The following is an 18,565-nucleotide window of genomic DNA, read 5'->3' on the forward strand; positions in this document are numbered from 1 at the left end:
TGGACTGTACCCTTGAACACGGTGAAGTTTAGGGCATGTATTTACATCTCAGTGAAAAGAAAGTAAGAAGAAGACATGGTGGGGACGCCTGAGTGACTCAGCGGTTGAGCATCTACCTTGGGCTCAGGGTGTGATCCCGGGGTCCCAGGATCAAGTCCCACATCGGACTCCCTGCATGGAGCCTGCTTCTCCCTCTGCCTGTGTCTCTGCCTCTCTCTGTGTGTCTCTCATGAATAAATAAATAAAATCTTTTAAAAAGAGGACGTGGTGAGTTTTCTCCAAGTGTGTTTACGGGGAGTGTGAGGTCTGGGTCACACGGGGCAGGCACATTATGGGGTCATAAATGTCTCCCCGCAGCTGCACTGTCTCCACCTCTCCTCCTTCCCAAAGCACATGTGGGGTGACATAGAGAAACATTGGGACTTGGAGTCAGAAGTCATGTGTTCCCAGTGCTGCTCCCAGTTTCTTAGTTGTGGCTGCTCAAGGCTTGTTTTCTTAGCTGTGAAATGGGTGTAACAGCAAGCCCAGAGCTGACGGGTGCTGGAGCCCATTCGGGCTAGCACACGAACGAGCTGGTGAGGTCGCTGATGTGACAACTACCCGGGCAAGGGGGGCCTGTGGGGGCTGCTGTGTCTACAGGTGCCCCGGTCAGGTCCCCAGAGTGCTTCTCTCACGCAGGTGTAGCCCAGCCTGTCTAAGGGACCTGTTGAATTTTTGTAGGCCTCAAATTCATCTTACATTATACCCCAAAACATATGTGACCTGAGTTCAGCTACGGCAGCCCAGAATCAGCAACCTTTGAAGCTCCTTATACCTGTCGCCTTGCCCTATCGCCCCCTCGCCCTGTCACCCTACCTGCTACCCATCAGGCACATGTTTTCCAGCCTGTGTTGGTCATTGTTGATAGTTAACTGTGTTACTTTATGTCACTATTAATATATTGAGTTTCCCTCAGGGGTCCTGTACTTAGTAGGCAGTGGAAATGCAGAGATGAGAAGATGTAAATCCTGCCCTGGAGTCACTCACAATCTAGCAGGGGTCAGGCAGGAAGACGGGTAAAAAAGTGTGTTGTGGCCAGGGCCGCCATCAAGACATGGGTTCCCTGGGTGCACAGGAGGGAGCCAACGGGTGTCCTGCAGAGAACACAAGGAACTCTGTGCCATCTGCAGAAGGTGACATCTAAGCTGCTTCTGAAGGGTAAGTGGGGCTCTCAGAGAAGAGGAGGGGCAAAGGCCTTTCCAAACGGAGAAGACAGTGTGTTCAAAGAAACAAAGGCATCACCTGTATGTTTAGAGAACAGCACAGAGGGCCCTGTGTCGGGAACACTGGGAGGGAGCGTTGGTGGGGCCATGGGCAGGATGTGGTAAAGTGGGGCCATTTTCGTTTTTAGAAAAAGGTCCTCCCCGAGCAAGACCTTTTAGGAGGCCACATGTAAGCAGACAGGAGGGGAACTGCTACGGTCGTTTCAGCGAAGAGGCTCGAGGCCCTGGTCTGGGCTGCAGAACTCAGGGGCTCCAGAGAACACAGCCTGAGGACCATTGCTGGGCATGATGGGAAGTACAGAGGAGTGGAATGAGCAGCCCCATGTTTTCAGGATCATTCCGACGTCTGGTATTAGAGGCAAAGGAGTGAATTCAAAGCTTTTCCAGCCAAGTATGGCCAGTGGAGAGCCAAGGTGGGAACAGCGGAGGGCCGAAGAGGAGGGGGCACCTCCTAGCAGTAGGTGATTTGGACTGGCTGGGTGGGCGGAGAGAGACCTTTTGAGGATGATTGAGTCTGTGGCCTGGGTGACTCGGTAAAGGATGGCATCCTTAACTGGATGAGGAAAACCAGGAGGATAAATTCTGAGAGGACTCTTCTAGAGTCCTGGAACCACAACTGGAATAAGAAGGAGAGAGTTCCCTAGGACAGGCCCCGGAAAGCGGGCAGATGTGAGTCAAGGGATTCCACCCAAGTCTGAAACTGTGTTGAAAGTGGGGCCAGAAGTTGGGGTTCTTCATCCATAAACTGCTTGGCATGGCCATTAATTCAGTCCTGGACTCAACCGCATGATGCATTTGAAACATTTCTTAGAATCCAGCTACCGCTCCCATTTGAGCTCCCGCAGAATATTACAGCATGCTATGAAAAAAAAAATCATGCAGCTTGAATGGAGCTGTTCTAGATCATCCAACTCAAATTCCTCCTGGGGCACGCGCACTCGCTGGGTACAATGGTTGTACTCATTTCACACTCACGAGGCGGGCTAGGAAGGCCGGCAGCAGTTTAAATCTACAATGCTTGCATTTGATCCCCATGACAAACAAAGTTTCAAATCAAATACCAAACGTATGTTTTCCTGCCAGGGTTAACTCTGAACCCTCCAAGAGTTTGGTTTGATTTCAGAGATTAAACATGAACAACACAAGAACACTCAAAATGGCGAACTTGTGAACTACAACAACAATTTCTCTCAAAGATGAGAAGAAAATTATCTCGTTCCACCCCACAACTCCAAAATTCTTAACATGGAATTTGAAGCTCAGCCTTCGGAGCCTGTTTACCAACCAGCAAGTGGTCACGGTGGACGCCAAAAACGAAGTTGGGGTTTGAACCCCAGGCCTTCCGCTAAGAGCTGTGTGGCCCTCAGCACAGAATTCTATCTTTGCAAACCTCAGTATTCTCATCTGTAAAGAGAGGAGAATGATAAAATAGTTGCCCCAGAGCTGACCTAAGAATCAAGAGAGAATCCGCACCAAACAAGAATGCACCTCACGAATACTAGTTGCTACTCGTGGGTGATGATCATTCGGTTGAGACCCAGTCTCAGGAATGAGTGAGCGTCTTCTGTGGCCGGCTTGCTTTTACCTTATTTATACTGTGACCTGCTCGGGTCATTTACGTCTGAGTTGCAGACCCAATCTTTCTGCTCCCCCTCTGCTGGGTGATAGGACTCCGGGAAATGCATGTTTGTGCTGGTCGTGTTTGTGGTTCTATTTTCCATCTCTACTTCTTTTTTTTTTTCCTCTCCTTTTATTCCTCATTTAACTTAAATGTATGTAACGGCCGTGGACTGAATGTCCTCACCACATTCAGACGTGACGCCCTGATACCCCATCCCACAGCATTGAGGGTGGGGACTTTGGGAGGTGATGAGGTCATGAAAGCCTTTGTGAAGGGAGTTAGTGCCTTCTAAGAAGAGATAAGAGAGATGTCTCTCTGCCGCGTGAGCACACATCAGGAACACGAGGAACACGGCTGTCTACAAGCCAAGAAGAGGGCTCCCAACAAAACCCGGCCACACTGGCACCCAGATCCTGAACATCCAGGCTCCAGAGCTTGGAAGCAATGCCTGTTGTTTAAGGCACCCAACCTATAGTATTTTTGTTATTGCAGCCTGAGCTGATGGACCAAGATCCTGTTCTGTTTCGAACCATCTCTTGTCCATGGTTATATACAATAAAGGATACACAGACTGACAGATAAATAGGTAGACAAAGAGATATAGAGGAATGGGGAAATGCTTGGGGAATGAACATAGTAAATGTGATTAGATGAACAGACGGAAGATAAGTAGACCCCTTCCTACTGTCTTTTCATTTGATGCTGGTTTCGTTTGCCACTTGACCACATGGATCGGTACGGAGTAAAGAGCACTTGAAATAGAACCACAAAGACTAATCGTGGTCTTGTTGGGGCCTTGCCATTTAGAAGCGGAATTGTACAGGAAGTTTCCTCTTCTAAAGAACCGACATGGGGGCGCCTGGGTGGCTCAGTCTGTTGAGCATCCAACCCTTGGTTTTGGCTCAGGTGGTGATCTCAGATCAGGAGATCGAGCCCTGCATCAGGCTCTGCGCTCAGCTCGGAGTCTGCTTCAGATTCTCTGTCTCCCTCTTCCTCTCCTTCTCCCTCCAGCTCACAAGCTCTTTCTCCCTCAAATAAGTAAATAAATAGTGAGCCGACATGGCACCACATCCCTTGGGGATGCTATGAGAGTCTACTGAAAGGCGCACTTGAAGTGACCAGCCACTCTATGTACTCAGTGAGGCTGAATTTGAATCTCAGTTGCGTCTTTATGAAGATCAAGACCCAGGTCGCAATCCCTCTGTGTTCCTCATGGGGTCTGGCTCACAGCTCCACCCCAGCCCACCACTTGCTGGGGCTTCTCCCTGTGGGACCTGGGTCCAAATTCCCCTTCAGCTCTGTGGGCTCCTGAGCTCTTGCTGCATTTTCACCGATGGACACACATTTGGACAGTAGGTTCCCACAGGCATGGAAAGGGAGACAGAAATGCTTCCAGATTAGCAGGCGGAAAGTCCACAGCAATAGTCCAGGACATTCCCAGTTTACAAATGGGGCATGCTGAAGGCCATTTGTCAACTTATTTTGGGGTAGAGAATAATATTCTCACACTGCAACAGTTCTATCCAAGGAAGCTCCCTCTCCCAGGAAAGGGAAGACAGAGGAATCCACAGTGCACCTTATAGTGGAGTCTTCAGGACCCTGAGAGCCATGTACAAAGCCTACTTTTATGGGAAAATTCATTCAAGCTCCACCTGAAGTTTCCAGGAGCACATAGGACCTGTCTGGGATGTGATGGAAGGACCATCGTTCCAGGGCTTGGGCAATTCTGGCTTTAGTTCTGTTTCTCCCCTGCAGGGGGAGGTCAGGGAGGCTTGGGCCAGATACTTCCCTTTCCTGGATCTCAATTTTTCCAGCAGTCAAAAGATGGGAGCTAAAAAAAAAAAAAAAAAAAAAAGATGGGAGCTGCACTAGGTGAGTCCTACGCATTTTTTTTTATCTCCCAAATCCTGTAAGGCGACACGTGTGTGCGCCCCTACATCATAATTCCAATGACAAGATCCCCTTGCTTTGCTCTGTCAATATAACTCGAAGTGAAAGAAAATAGTAAGGGGTGGTTTGTTCTGGTTGAGGGAGGGGCTGCACAGATGGGGTGAAGTGGATGACGCTACAGGTCGGGGCTGAAATTAGACCAAGTCAGGCCCTAACCTGGACCCTACCCCGAGAGCTCCCCAGACCTCTCAGGAATGGTAAGAGCGTCTGTAGTCAAAGGAATTGGATCTAAGTCCTGGAAACAATATTTAATAAGACCTGATATGGAGTAGATCTCTTCATGTCCTAGAAATTCCTTTGCTTCAATTACAAAGTGAGGGAAATGATACTTCTTCCACCTTCACAGCTAGCAAGGGCTCTCTAACCCACTCTCGGAGCTCATGGGATGACGCTGGGCCCACGAGGATAATCCAGGATAATCCCCCTATTTTAAGGTCAGTGATGGGTAACCTTAATTCCATCTGCAACCTTAATTCTTTTTCTCCATGTAATTAATATATTCACAGGCTACAAGGATTGGGACATGGATAGCTTTAAGGCACCACCACTCTGGCTGGCACAGCCTCTTAATGGGATCGCCCACATCGCCATCTGCTATCCTGTGGTTCAATCTCCGTGCCACAGCCAGGCTCATCTTCTTGACAATCTGAGTGTGCGGCTGAAAACCATTCAAGTAAATATATAATATGTATGCAATGTTTGAAACCCTTCCCTAACGGGGTGAACAAAGTTCCCACCCACCTGTCCAGTCTCGTCTGCCACTTGCTCCCTGTGATCTCTCTGATCCAGTCACGCTGGTCTTTTAATCCCTCGTATTCAGCCTACTACTTCCGGCCACAGGGCCTTTGCACTCTGCCTGAGACACATCTCAGCTGCTTAGCTACTACTCATTGCCAGACCAAACCACGGCCAAGTGTCACCTCCTCAGAGAGGCGGTACCTGACCTCCTCAACTTGATCACATCATAACTGCACCCCCTCAGCACCCTCATCACTCCTCCACAGCATTCAACGCAGACTGCATAGTAATGTTTGTCTGCCTAACTGTTCAGCTAATGCCAGCATCCTCGATAGGGACAGTGCCCATTGTCCTGGTCATTGTAACCCCAGCAATGGCAGCTATTCAACAAATACTTGCTGAATGGAAGAATAAAAGCAAGATTTTCTCCATAGACACATGAGGACCCTGGAGCTCAGGAGGTTGAGGGACTTAGCCGAGGTCACAGAGCTAGCAATCTGGGGTATGTGAGCTGGGATGTGACCCAGGTTTGGCTGACTTCAGAGCCAGGGCATCACTCCACCTGCATTTCAGGCTACTGGTGCGGAAGGGGGCTTTGCACCGTCTGATTTTTGTGCTCCTTCTAGGAGAAAGAGGAAGGCAGCATCGATCTCTGCAGCTCTCTGGTGGCTCCATGTCTTGGACCTTTGTCTGACCAATGTGGTGGCCAGTCACCACCAAAGGGAAGCTCTCACCTGGCACGTCCTCCCAGCCACGTGTGCGAGAGCTGAGCTCCCCTAGGCCTCACCATTGACCAGCAGTGGCTGTCCTGTCCCAGGGCCCAGTGCTTACCCAGACATGTGACACGTAAGTGCACCTGTCTCTGCAGGGTGATCAGCCCATGGGGGCCAAGGCAGAGGAAATCGAATGGATTACAGGCCTGCAATGGGGAATCGGGGGTTGGAGGAGGACCCAGGACTGTGGGATCCCAGCTGTGTGACCATCCTTCCATCGGCCTCAGGATCCCCACGTGGTACAATGAAGGGGCTGGAGTGGACAGAGTCTGTCCCCTCCTGCTCTGACATTCTGTGTTCCCTGGGTGCCCACAGTATGGGCTCTGACTCCAGACTTTGAGCCCACCCGGAACAGTGTCCTGAAAAAGGGACCTGATTTAACTTCCCAGATAGAAATCCCTCCCCATGAAGAAGTGGCCCCAGCACAGGCTCTTCTCCAGGCCTCGCCTTCTATCACAGCCACTGGAAAGACAAGCAAGAGGCGACCCTCACCACTGCCCCTGCCTCGGGCCCAGACGTACCCCCCAGGAGTGTGCTCTGGAAGGCTCAGGCCGCACACAGGAAGTGTGGGCTGTGTGCGTGCTTGCTCGTGTGTGCATTCGATCGCAGATGGCCTGAGAGTCTTGCTGCCCCCAATCCCCACACACAAGCGGAGTCTAACAGCCTGGCCCTCCCCTCTGGGCTGGCCTAGGTGTCTTGGGTGCTCAATAAGAGGCAGGATGGGTGTCACTTGCAACCCCAGAGGCCAGGTCATAAGAAGCCTTTCTGTGCCCCTGTCAACCTCCTGCAATGCTCCTTCTGGGGGATGTAGCTGCCACATAAAAGGTTAGGTGCCCCCCACCCCACCCCAAGATGCTGGGGCCAAGAGGCTCTGGGTTACTGCTGGGCCAGCTGGGCCGGGCCTTCCAGCCATGAAAGGGAAGCAGCCACCGTCACACTTCCCGACCAGGCCACACACCAGCCCTGCTCCACTCAGTAGGAGAGGAGGAGTCAAAGAAACATCCAACTGAGCCCTGCCCTAATCCCGACCCAGGAAATCATGAGATCTAATGAAGGAGCTGCGTTAAGCCATTGGGCCTGGAGGCAGTTTGGTTTAGAGAAATACGCAGCCAGACGGGCACGTGCCTTGTGGGCCAGGGGCCCGGCCTTGCATTTCCTTGCGTGTTCCTGTCCAAAACTGCGTCTGTGTGTCTGTGGTGAGTGAGGGACGGGGCCCGCTTTTGCAAGCGCATCGATGTGTTTGCTTGTGTCTACACGGTTTGTGTTTCTGTGTGTTTGATATGTGGCTGTGGGTGTGCGTGGGTGTGCGTGTGTCAATGACAAAATAATGAAGTGGACTCCTCCGCGTGAAATCTCTAATCCCACTGTTGAAGTGCCTCCTTGCTTGTTTATGAAAAGAACCCACACGGACCGTAAACGTATGCACACGTGTATGCGTCTATACAGGGATAGAATTGATTGGAAAAACAAGAATGGAGCCTTTAATTAGAGGATTCTAATGGGAAATTTAATTTAACTTAATTTAATTTAATTTAATTTAATATAGGCAATCACTGAGCCCCCAATGTTTGCCGGGCACTATGCCAGGGGTTAGGAATCCGGAAAAGATGAAGACCTAATACAACGTTCTGGGCAGCACCAGGAGCACAGGAAAGACCCTGTGCAGGGTCAGCCCCACGTCAGACCCCTGGGTTCTCAGGGCAATCACACAAGGCTCCTCGAGCCCCGCAAGCCCTGGCCCCCGTGCCTGGAAGATTGGTCACCCTGAGTCCGTGAGTGGGCAGCTCAGGGCCACGCCATCCCCCAAGCAGGGCAGCAGCAGCCCCCAAGGGCTTTTCAGGGGACGGTAGTGAGTGTTGTGCAAAACCAGCTCCATGCTGGGGAGATAGATTTGGGAACATTAGAGAAAACACAGATACTCTTTTCCTTCATAGCTTCTCAGCACCCTTAGGACATCACCATACATCGCCAATCTCTAAGAGGGAATATAGAATGTAGCATTTCCCCAAACCATATAATCCTGAAACCCCCTTTGCACTGAACAAATGGTGGTTTTTGTAAGTCAGGTAACTTATTTTGGAGAAATGATGCTACAGAAATTAATAGGTGTTGTGTCCAACCCTGGGGGTCATTCATCCACCCTTCCCAAATCCACCACCACCACCACCACCCACCCCATCCAGTGGAGGTTATGGTAGCAGCTTCAAGAAACCCAAGTCTGAATGGGGAGACTCTTGGGAGGAGTGGAGGAGGGGGGCATAAAATAAACAGCAAAACAGGAGTGAATGTTTCTGAACTGAGGTGAGAGCTAGGGAGGATGACCCAGCCCCCCTGCTAACCCCCAGCATGCTCCTCACACAGTTCTTCCTGCAGAGACCCCTGGGCACACGCTAGGGCTCCCCTCTGAGCTAGGCCAGACCAAGTAGGCCAAGGCCTATTTTTCTCAAGCATCCCCATTACCTGGTGTATTAACTATGTCTTTTACTCTCTGTATTTTGATGCTTTAATATTGAGGGCCTTGCTGACCATGGAGAGCCCAGGCTAGAAACTAGTGTCACCCCAGGCCCTCCCCAGGCTAGAAACCAGTGTTACCTCTCCGCATCACAGAACTCTTATGAAAAAGAAACATCAGCAATATTTATTTATTTTCCTAAAAATACAAAACCCTTGGGGGCGCCTGCGTGGCTCAGTCTGTTAAGTGTCTGACTCTTGGTGTTGCTCAGGTCATGGTCTCAGGGTGGTGGCGGGATTGAGCCCCATGACCTGACCCAGCTCCACACTCAGCAGGGAGTCTGCTTGAGATCCTCTCCTGCCCCCTCTCCCTCCACCTCTACCCCCCCGCTCACATGTGCAGGGACTTGCACTCATTCCCTCAAATAAATAAATAAATAAATCTTAAAAAGAAAAAAGGAATGAAAACCGATTCCTAGTTCCAGTTGAAATCCAGCTTTCCATGATTGGCTTCTTCGGGTCCCAGAGTCTGATAATATTGATGAGAAGGCCTTTCCTAGGCAAACCGACCAATCCAGAGCCTGTAACTCAATCACCTCCTTGATGGGGTACTCACTGACTCCGAGGCTAGCCACCTGCCCTGATCCCCGCAGGGCCAGGTACCAGAGCACCAGGAGCAGCCCTAAGCCCCAGAGCCTGCGGGAATCATTCAGACTCGCCTGTCCATCCCTTCCCCATGGAAACCACTATAAAGGCTCCTGCCCACATCTCGCTCCTTGCTCCTTCTGCTTCTTGACCGAGCTAGTGCTTCCACGAGTGGCCCTGTGTGGGGCGTGTCATCCCTCCTGTGTCTAGGGGTCTGGGAGTCTGCCTTCATGACAGTCATTTCCAGGTCTATGTGGCCTACCATTCCCGAGTAAAACAACTCTTGGGTACCCTTAAAACATTTATCCTCCTGGTGCCTCAAGACCAGAAGGCGAAACTCAGTAGAAACAGCTCTGATGACATTGGGGCATTGACATGCCCGGTGGGGGGGAGCGGGTTACGCAATTAAGGAACAGCTTCAGCACAGTCACTGATGTAACCAGACACAGTGGCCCTGGATGTACCAGCGAGCGGCAAGTAGCTTTTTTTTTTTTTTTAATGATAGGCACACAGTGAGAGAGAGAGGCAGAGACACAGGCAGAGGGAGAAGCAGGCTCCATGCACCAGGAGCCCGACATGGGATTCGATCCCGGGTCTCCAGGATCGCGCCCTGGGCCAAAGGCAGGCGCCAAACTGCTGCGCCACCCAGGGATCCCGGCAAGTAGCTTTTTATCAGGGGATTAGAGTATAGACTCTAGAATCTGACAGGCTTGAGCTCCAATCCTAGACCCATCACAAACTAAATGTGTGGCCTTGATCTAATCATTTGTTTTATCTAATCATTTTAGCTCTTCTGTGTGTGCTTCCAACTTTTCAACTGCCAAATGGGGATCAGAATATATTGTAATGATGAGGATGAAATATGGATGAAGTTAAGCCACTTAGCACAGAAACCGTTATGCAGATGCATTCAATTAATGCCCTATTTTATTATCATTATTATTATTGCTGCTGCTACTGCATATAACTAAGTGGTACAACTAAAGGTACGACGTGGTTACTCATCCTTATTGACAGACGGTCCATTGTGTTGCCACCTGGGCCAGGTGTTGTGGACAAACTTGAACGTAGAGAAACCAGTGAGGACGGGATTAGTCAAGTCCAATCATACGTTAATTAGGCACCTGCTACATGCCACGCCCTGTGCTAAGTACTCAGTTCATCCCTGGAGCAATCACGAAGATGACTACGATCTGATTGTTGAGTTATTCATAGGTGAGCAGGAAAAACAGGTGCAGGAACGAATCTGAATAATCCAACCTAACGTGTGCCGGGGGATCCCCAAGAGGAAGGTCACCCAGGGAGGGATGAGGCAGGGGGGGCCGGGAGGGTCATCGCAGACGAGCCGGGTGCTGATGATCAAGCAGGAGTTCGCCCAACAAGGGAGGGTGTGGCAAGCGCAAGCAGAGTCGCAAACACCAAGGACACGCACATTATGGCCTCGTTGTGAGCCAGCGAGGAGACAAGAGCACAGAGCACGCGAGCGTGGAGAGCGGAGCCAAGGAAGAGCAAGGACTCTGGAATTCAGGAAGAGGAGCCGAGGGCTGACACGGAAGAAATCAGGGTGTCGTTGAGGTGTTTTGGCCTCGAGTGACTGTGTGAGACCGTGGTGGGGAGGCCGGGAGTGCGCAGAGGCTCTGGGAGCGGGGAGTCTGCCCCTAGGGACAGCCATCTCCGGGGTGCGTGCCCACCTGGCGCTGAGAGCTGCGCTGGGGCGAGCATGCGGGTCCCTGGAAGCCTCACCACCTCCCCGCGAGCTTCACCAGCATCAACCAAGAAATGGAGAAGCCGAGGCCCCAACCAGCTTCATAAGACCCGCCCGAGGTCACACATGGTGCAAGTGGCCAAGGTGTGAATGAACCCAAGTCTGCCCAACCCCAGAGCCTCTGCTGTTCCCGCTCTACCGGGTGCCTCCAAAGGGGCAGGGGGCCCCATAAGGAGGGCACGAAGGGGTGGCAGTGGGCCAGGCCAGAGACAGCACACGATGGGACAGAGGTCAGCAGGAGAGCCTGGGAAGGCCACGCAAGCAGGGAGGGGCCCCCAGGGGCACTGCACCACCTGCCCCCGTTGGGAGGTTGGTCCGGCCTCAAGGGGCCTCCGAATGTAGCGCTGTGTTTCTGCCCTTGGGCGGATGCTGGGGACCACACATGGGGGAGAACACACTGAGCCACGGGTGACTGTGAACTCTGGACACCAAGCCTCCAAGCCCCAAGTCAGACCTGACACATGGGGACCATTAGCAGCTACACTTAGAGAGACTTCAGTCTGGGCCTCAAGGTGACGGCCGGGGGCCACATGTGCAGCTTCCTCGGGGAGGAGGAAGAGGGCCTCGGGCACGTGGCTGACGCTCCAAAACTGGCAGCTCACATGCGGCACTTAGAGTCTGAAGTTTCATGACAAAGCTCCGTTCCCAAAGTGTGCAAAGCCTTGACCGTGTCCAGAATGAAAGAAGGATCCTGATAGACAAGTGCCTCTGAGAAGAGCCGGGGCCTCCCAGCAGCAGGAGGAGGGGATCCTTGCGCGACGAGCGGAGCTCTGAGCCCCCGCAGCGGCCCCGGACGGGGTGGGTTTTCCTGCAGAGGCAGCCACGGCAACACCAGGAAATCGCTGCCGCCCGAGGCCTCCGGTCCACGCGACAGTGTCCTCGCGTTTCTGAGAAGAGGCGGGTGCCCGGGAGCCAGTCACAGCGGCCCTGCTCTGGGAGGGGCTTTTAAATAAAGAAGTGAGGAGCCCCTGACGTCGAGGACGTCCAGTCCCTTCTACGAAAGCATCTGGTCTCCCGAGAGCAGCAGAGGGGCCGGGCCCCCGGCCAGCTGGACAGTGGCAGCAAACAAGAGGCAGCGGCATCAGAGGACGCCGCGTGCCCCCACCCCTCCAGCTGACCTGGCCGCAGCCCACCACGTCCCTAGGGGCCAGGGCACGGGAGGGGAGGGGGGGCACGAGAGGGACAAGTTGTCCGTTGTTTGGAAGAAAATGACCCCGTGGTCCGTGCTGAGCACGGTGACCCCTGTGACTGCCGCTGGCCTGCCCGCGGCCGGCAGGGACAGCAGCGAAGCCCGGAGCCCCTGGGGATCCAGCCACAGTCCAGGCCAGCGTGGGGCCCGCTCCTGGCCTGGTGAGTGGCTGGGTCACCAGAGGCCGTCGCCGCCCAGCCAGCCAGCGCCCACAGCCAGCGAGGCTGACCTAATTAGGTGGGAGGCAGGTTCTCAGCCACCGAGGCGGCCAACCAAACCCCTCTCTCCTCACCCCACCCCTGAGCGGTGGCCTTTCCTTGTCCCCAGGCCTCAGCAGGCCAGGGAGGAGGCGGCGGTGGCCGAGATCCAGGGAACCCGGCTTGCCAGCCCCGGGAAGGCAGGGTGAGCTCCTGGTCAAAAGACACGAGACACAGGCCCGGCCAGGCTGCGGGCCGTCCCAGCCAGGGCGGTCGGGGGTGCTCCTGCCCGCCCCCGGCCTCAGCCACCGGCCTGCAGGGGCTGCTGCTGCCCCCGCCTGCCGGGCACACAGGGCTCAGGGCTGCTACAAACCCGTGAGCTGGGCGAGCCTTCTGGAAGAGGCAGGAGGCTGGCCTCTGGTTTCAGCGCTGCCTATTTGAATGACAGCCCTGCTTCCAAACACAGAGGGGACAAGCCGGAGCGTCACAGAAACGGGCACCATCGTTCTCGGGACCCTGGGGCCTCTGCGGCTGTTCCCACAGAGACACAGCTCCATCCTCGGTGGAGCAAACCCCTTCTCCGGGCCGGAGGCTGGGCATGCTGACCTGGAGAACCCCGGGAAAGCGTGCACGGCGCGGAGGGGCACAGGGAGGGCGGCACAGGGAGCACATGTGAGCTCAGCTGGGAAGGCGAATCAGGGTCCTGGAGGCCGCCCCGGGAACGCAGCCACAGGGCTGGAGGGGGCCACCAGAGCAGCTCCTCTGGAGGCCCGTGACCCGATACAAGGCGACTCTGGGCTAAGGGTGTTGTGGATAAAGCTGGAAGTCGGGCTTGGCTCTCCTTCTCCCTCCTTTGGCCCCATGGCGTCTATGCAGCCTGCCTTCCCAGCTCGGGGCACACGGCAGCAGCTGGCCTCTCGGTGCATCACCCATTTCCCAGCTCTACCGGACCAATCCAATCATCAACAAAACGCTCCGGCTTTGTTTTGTTTGTTGGTTGCATAGGCAAGGCCTTCTTGGGACCTGATCCCCCCCAGCTCCTGCCCGTCTGTTTGCCTTTCCAGCCATCTCCTCTAAAGAGTCATCGCTCCAAAAAAAAAAGAGTCATCGCTCCATTTCATTTCTTCAATTCCACTCTTCTTGTTCTTGCTCTTGAACCCACTCAGTCAGGTGGCCACTGCACTGGAACTGTCCCCAACAATGTCACCGACAGCGTCCATGTTGCCCGATCCAGTACGAAATCCTCGGTCCCCAATCTTGCTTTTGACCTATCAACAACACTGACACAATCTCCCAGTTGCTCTTTCTTGATGTACTTTCTTGCCCTGGCTTCCAGGACACCAGACTCTCTTGGTTTCTATTCTTCGCCACCTAAGGTGAGTCCTTGGTGATCTATCCAGTCTCGCGGCTTTAAATACCCTCCATCGGCTCATGAGTCCCAAACATATACTCCTCTGTGTATGATTTCTCTCCCAACTCCGGATTCACATACCCCACGGCCTACCTGACATCTCCATCTATGATATCTGGCAGGTGTCTCAAACTTAGCCAGTCCGAACCTCAGCTGACCGACGCCCTGCAGGGTCCTATCTCTTCTTCCTCAGTCAGTGGTAACTATACCCTTCCAGGCACGCACACCAGAAACCCCAGAGCAAACTTTGTCCTTCTCTCACACCAACGTCTAATTCCTCAGGAAATCCTGATAGCTCTGTCTTCAAGACATGTCCAAAATCTGGCCACTTATCACCACCTCCCCGGCTCTCACCCCCTTCTCTGTCATCTGGTTAAGCAATGACCTCCCGCCTGGACTCCCTGCTTCTTGTCTGACAAAGTACTCTTCACACTGCAAAGAGGTCAGAAAACATCACTGCTTGGCCCACACCTTGCAAGGGCTCAAGGTATGAGCCAAAGTCCTCACCATGGCCTGCAAAGTCCTACATGTTCCCCACAGCCCCTCAGCTTCAACCCCTGCTACCCTCCCCTGACACTCATTCCAGCCAGTATGCATCCCAAGTCTCTAGCCAGTAGCTGCTGTATCATAGGCTCTCAATAAATATTGAGCAACTGCATGGAATGAACTGCAGCCTCATAATTGCCTTTCACCTTGGTTTTAGGATCCTTAATTTATGGGCAGGAACACCAAACAGTGAAACTACATGGTGTCACAGATGATGATGAGCTGTCATGGAAATTCACAGAGGTGGGGAAAATGACTGGAAACTGACACATAGCACTTTTCAACTATAATAATCTGTTGTGGTTGTTTTGTTTTGTTTTGTTTTGTTTTTATCAGTGAATAAGGTAGTAGGGATGCAGGTCTTCATTATAGTAATCTCCATAACTTTTGTATATATAAAAGATTTCATATTTTTAAAAAATTCGATAGAGGACAGCCCGGGTGGCTCAGTGGTTTGGCGCCGCCTTCGGCCTGGGGCCTGATCCTGGAGACCTGGGATCGAGTCCCATATCAGGCTCCCTGCATGGAGCCAGTTTCTCCCTCTGCCTTGTGTCTCTGCCTCTCTCTCTCTCATGAGTGAATAAATAAAATCTTTAAAAAAAAATCAATAGATATTTAAAAAGTTAGCCATTCCTATTATGTGTCCATCCCATGTTAGGTGTTGGGCTGGGAAGCAGATGGGGAGCACAAAGTCTTGATTCTATGCTCCGCGAGCCTGATATGTACAGTGTGAGAACACTGTGAGCTCCAGGACAAGGCACAACAGGGATGGAACATGGGAAAAGGCCAGCCCAGGATTCATGGCAGGCAAGTGATACAGATACAGACACTCAGTGGTCTGGAAGTTCAAAGGGCTGTGGTCAGAGAGGATGGAGGACCCGCACAAAGGTCAGCTCCAAGGGGACAATGACCTCACGGAGAGTGGGAGCTGTTGTGGGGTGCTGTCTCTGCACCCTCACGTGAACCCCTCGTGTAGGCTCATGCAAGGATAACAGAACATCTGATTTTGAAGCATCACTTAACCATCATTTCTTCACCCACTCATTGAGTGACTCAATCAAGACAAAGTCTTTTCTGTTTCAAGGAGTCTATAATTCTCTGTCCCAAAATGGCAAGTTCACCCAATGCTAGGCATTGGGCACACAGAAATATAAAAAGCATATGGTCCTTGTCTCGAAGATTCCACAGTCTGATATGGGATTCGGACATGAGTCCCCCCAACAACCTTGAGAAGAAGGTATGGCAAAAAGGAGGGAACAGGCTCAGAGAGGTGCCAGGGAAAAACACAACCCCTGCCTTGAGGAGAGCCCATTCCAGGGAAGGCGACAACATGAACCAGAAGCATGGTTCTCACAACCTGTCACACTCCGAATGGCCTCGGAGTCAGCTGGGGGCTCCTGGTAAGAAGGCAGATCCTGAGAATGACTGGCTATCAGTCAGTTAAGCGTCCAACTCTTGGTTTTGGCTCAGGTCATAATCCCAAGGTCATGGGACTGAGCCCCCATGTCGGGCTCCAGGCTCAGCATGGGGTCTGCTTGAGATTCTCTCTTTCTCCATCTGCCCCTCCCCCTGCTCATGCTCATTCACTCTCTCTCAAATAAATAACTAAATAAAATCTTTTAAAAAAAGAATGCAGATTCTGAGTTCATAGTCTCGGGTGGGGCCTCAGAGTTTGCATTTCTGATTAGCTCCCAGGTGATGCCGATGCGGACACTGGTCTGAGGACCACACTTTGAATAGCACAGGACTATAGAGTCAAACAGCTCAGACCGCTGACCAGATCATTCAGCAGAGAGCCTGGATCACATTTAGACTATTCTAGAATCTCTAGATCAGTGTTTCCCAAACCTGACTGCACATCAGAGTCAGATGGGCAACGTGTTAACCATGACCAAGGCTCAGTGCCAGACACTGTATTTCATAGGGATGGGAGCTGGAATTTTGTAGTCTTGTTTGTTTGTTTTCCGACAAATTGCTCAGGGATTCTGGTGCAAAGCCCGTTTGGGGGATGAGTGCCCACCTGGCCTTCCCGAGACCCCAAGGACCGGCTCTCTGCAGTCTCTATTTCTCTGACTCTCTAGCTCCACCTACTGTACCCATCTTGACTTTACCCACAGCTGGACACAGGTCCTGAGAAAGCCTCTGGGGGTTTGATTTGAAGTGTTTAAGGAAGGCTGGCCCCTGACCCAAAATAAGACTTCTCAAAATAAAATAAAATATTTTTTTAAAAACTAAAAAATAAATGAGACTTCTCTCCCACGTCAGCAGGGCTCAATGCCTCCAATTTCTCAGGCTGCAATATAATCCCAAGATCTCAAGGGTGGGGCCAGAATCCTATTTGTCTCTGTATCCCGGGGGTTCACAAAGGGTAGGGAGTAGAGACCACATGAGCGGTGGTGGAATTTAAATGAAGACTTTGACTTCAGCATTGCCCTTTCCCCTGACTATTTTTATCAAAGAAAAACATCTGGAGGAGAGGGACTTAAATGAGTTGTCCTATGGTTTTCCTCTGGGACACAAAGTGGGTAACACCTGAGGAAGGAGGAAGGAGTGTCTCCAGGGAAAGGAGAGGGGGGATGCAGGAGAGGGGAAGCCACAGGGAAGCCCCTGCAGAGCGCTGGCTGTGCTCCAAGAGCTCCCCGCTAAGCACTTTACAAACATCACGACTCGGAGCTCAGCCTGCTTGCTTACAGAAGCGACCGGGGAGCTCACTAACATTCCCGGCTCCCAGGCTCCACTTGACTCTGGTGAGTCAGAATCTCGAGAGGCAGATCTCAGGGACGCTTCAAAGCTCCCTGGGGAACAGGGAGTTTGGGAAGCTCTGCATTGCCCTCCCGGCAGGCCATTCAGGTACAGAGGGACTTGCGAGAAATGCAGCCGGTAGGCGCCAGGGCAAAAGCATGGAGAAGGAACTGGGACCCAACTTTCCACTGGCATTTTCATTCAAACTCCCAGGGGAAGGAATAGCTGGTGACTTTTTGCCTTGAATATGCCAGCGTGTCCTTGGGATACATAGTGAGGCAACGTTCCCATTTAGGGCATGCTCACCGCGTAGACTTCACCCTGTGCGCTCCAAGTGAGTTCCCCTTAGTGTTGGGAGGCTAAGGACGTGGACAACCTGTAAGACAGTGGCAGCCACCAGAATTCTCAGAGAACAATACCAGTAAAGAAAATACACTTTATTTTCCATAAGATAGTTAGGGTGGCACATCAGGGGAATGTCGCACACGCGCGCACACACACGTAATGGTTTCAACAAGGCATTCGATAAAATCCTTCATGACACCCTAAAGGGTAGGTGGGATAACTTGGGTTGGGTAACACTGATATGTAAAGCTACTTACGCTAACATTCCTAAGGAATGTGAAAATGGGCTTGGATAGAGACCTCGAATGTCATGCTACTGGCTCTATTCTTGCTCTTTCCTTCTTAAACATTTGATCAATGTTGGGTTGCAACAGAAAGCACATCTGTGACTTAGAGTCAAGAGAGTGCAGTGAATTTGTACTCTGAATGACCCCTCTGACCCAAACCCAAGTATATAAAAGGATAAAGCAAAAATCACATAGCAGAGGCTCAAAAGCAAGGGAGGTATTTTCATGAATCACAGACAAGATTCAAAATGTAAAGCTGCGGGTCTGCGAGGTGCTGGTCCTGAAGCAGAGGGTGTGGCCTGCACCTGCAGAGGGTCATGTGAGATGGGGCACAGGAGCCAGGCTCCACACTGAAGCCTGTCCTGGGACTCGGTTCCTGTTGCTGGTAAAAGAGATTTGAACGTTTCTGAAGCCCTACTGCTTAGGGCCAAGGCTATAAGGGTGGTGGGAGGACGAAGACACAACTTTTTAAACAGGAATCAAACCTAGTGGCTGTCTGGTTCAGAGTCCGTCTAAAATGTCCCCAATATCACCACTAGAAAGGAGCTCTGCAGTGCGGTGCGGTTATGAGGCCTGGCTCTGGACTGTGTCCCTGGGGTCTGGGAGAAAACTAGTCTAGGGTGTGTCCAGGGTGCCAGACTGA

At 52.2% G+C, this 18,565-nt stretch overlaps 1 protein-coding gene across 1 annotated transcript in view; it reads right to left on the reverse strand.

Annotated features, from left to right (window-relative positions):
- LPIN1 (lipin 1) overlaps positions 1-18,565 on the reverse strand; it is a 132,764-nt gene that overhangs the window by 99,076 nt on the left and 15,123 nt on the right. The gene's annotated exons all lie outside the window — the stretch shown is intronic.

This window comes from Vulpes lagopus, chromosome 5, assembly GCF_018345385.1.
Source record: "Vulpes lagopus strain Blue_001 chromosome 5, ASM1834538v1, whole genome shotgun sequence".
Taxonomy (NCBI): domain Eukaryota; kingdom Metazoa; phylum Chordata; class Mammalia; order Carnivora; family Canidae; genus Vulpes; species Vulpes lagopus.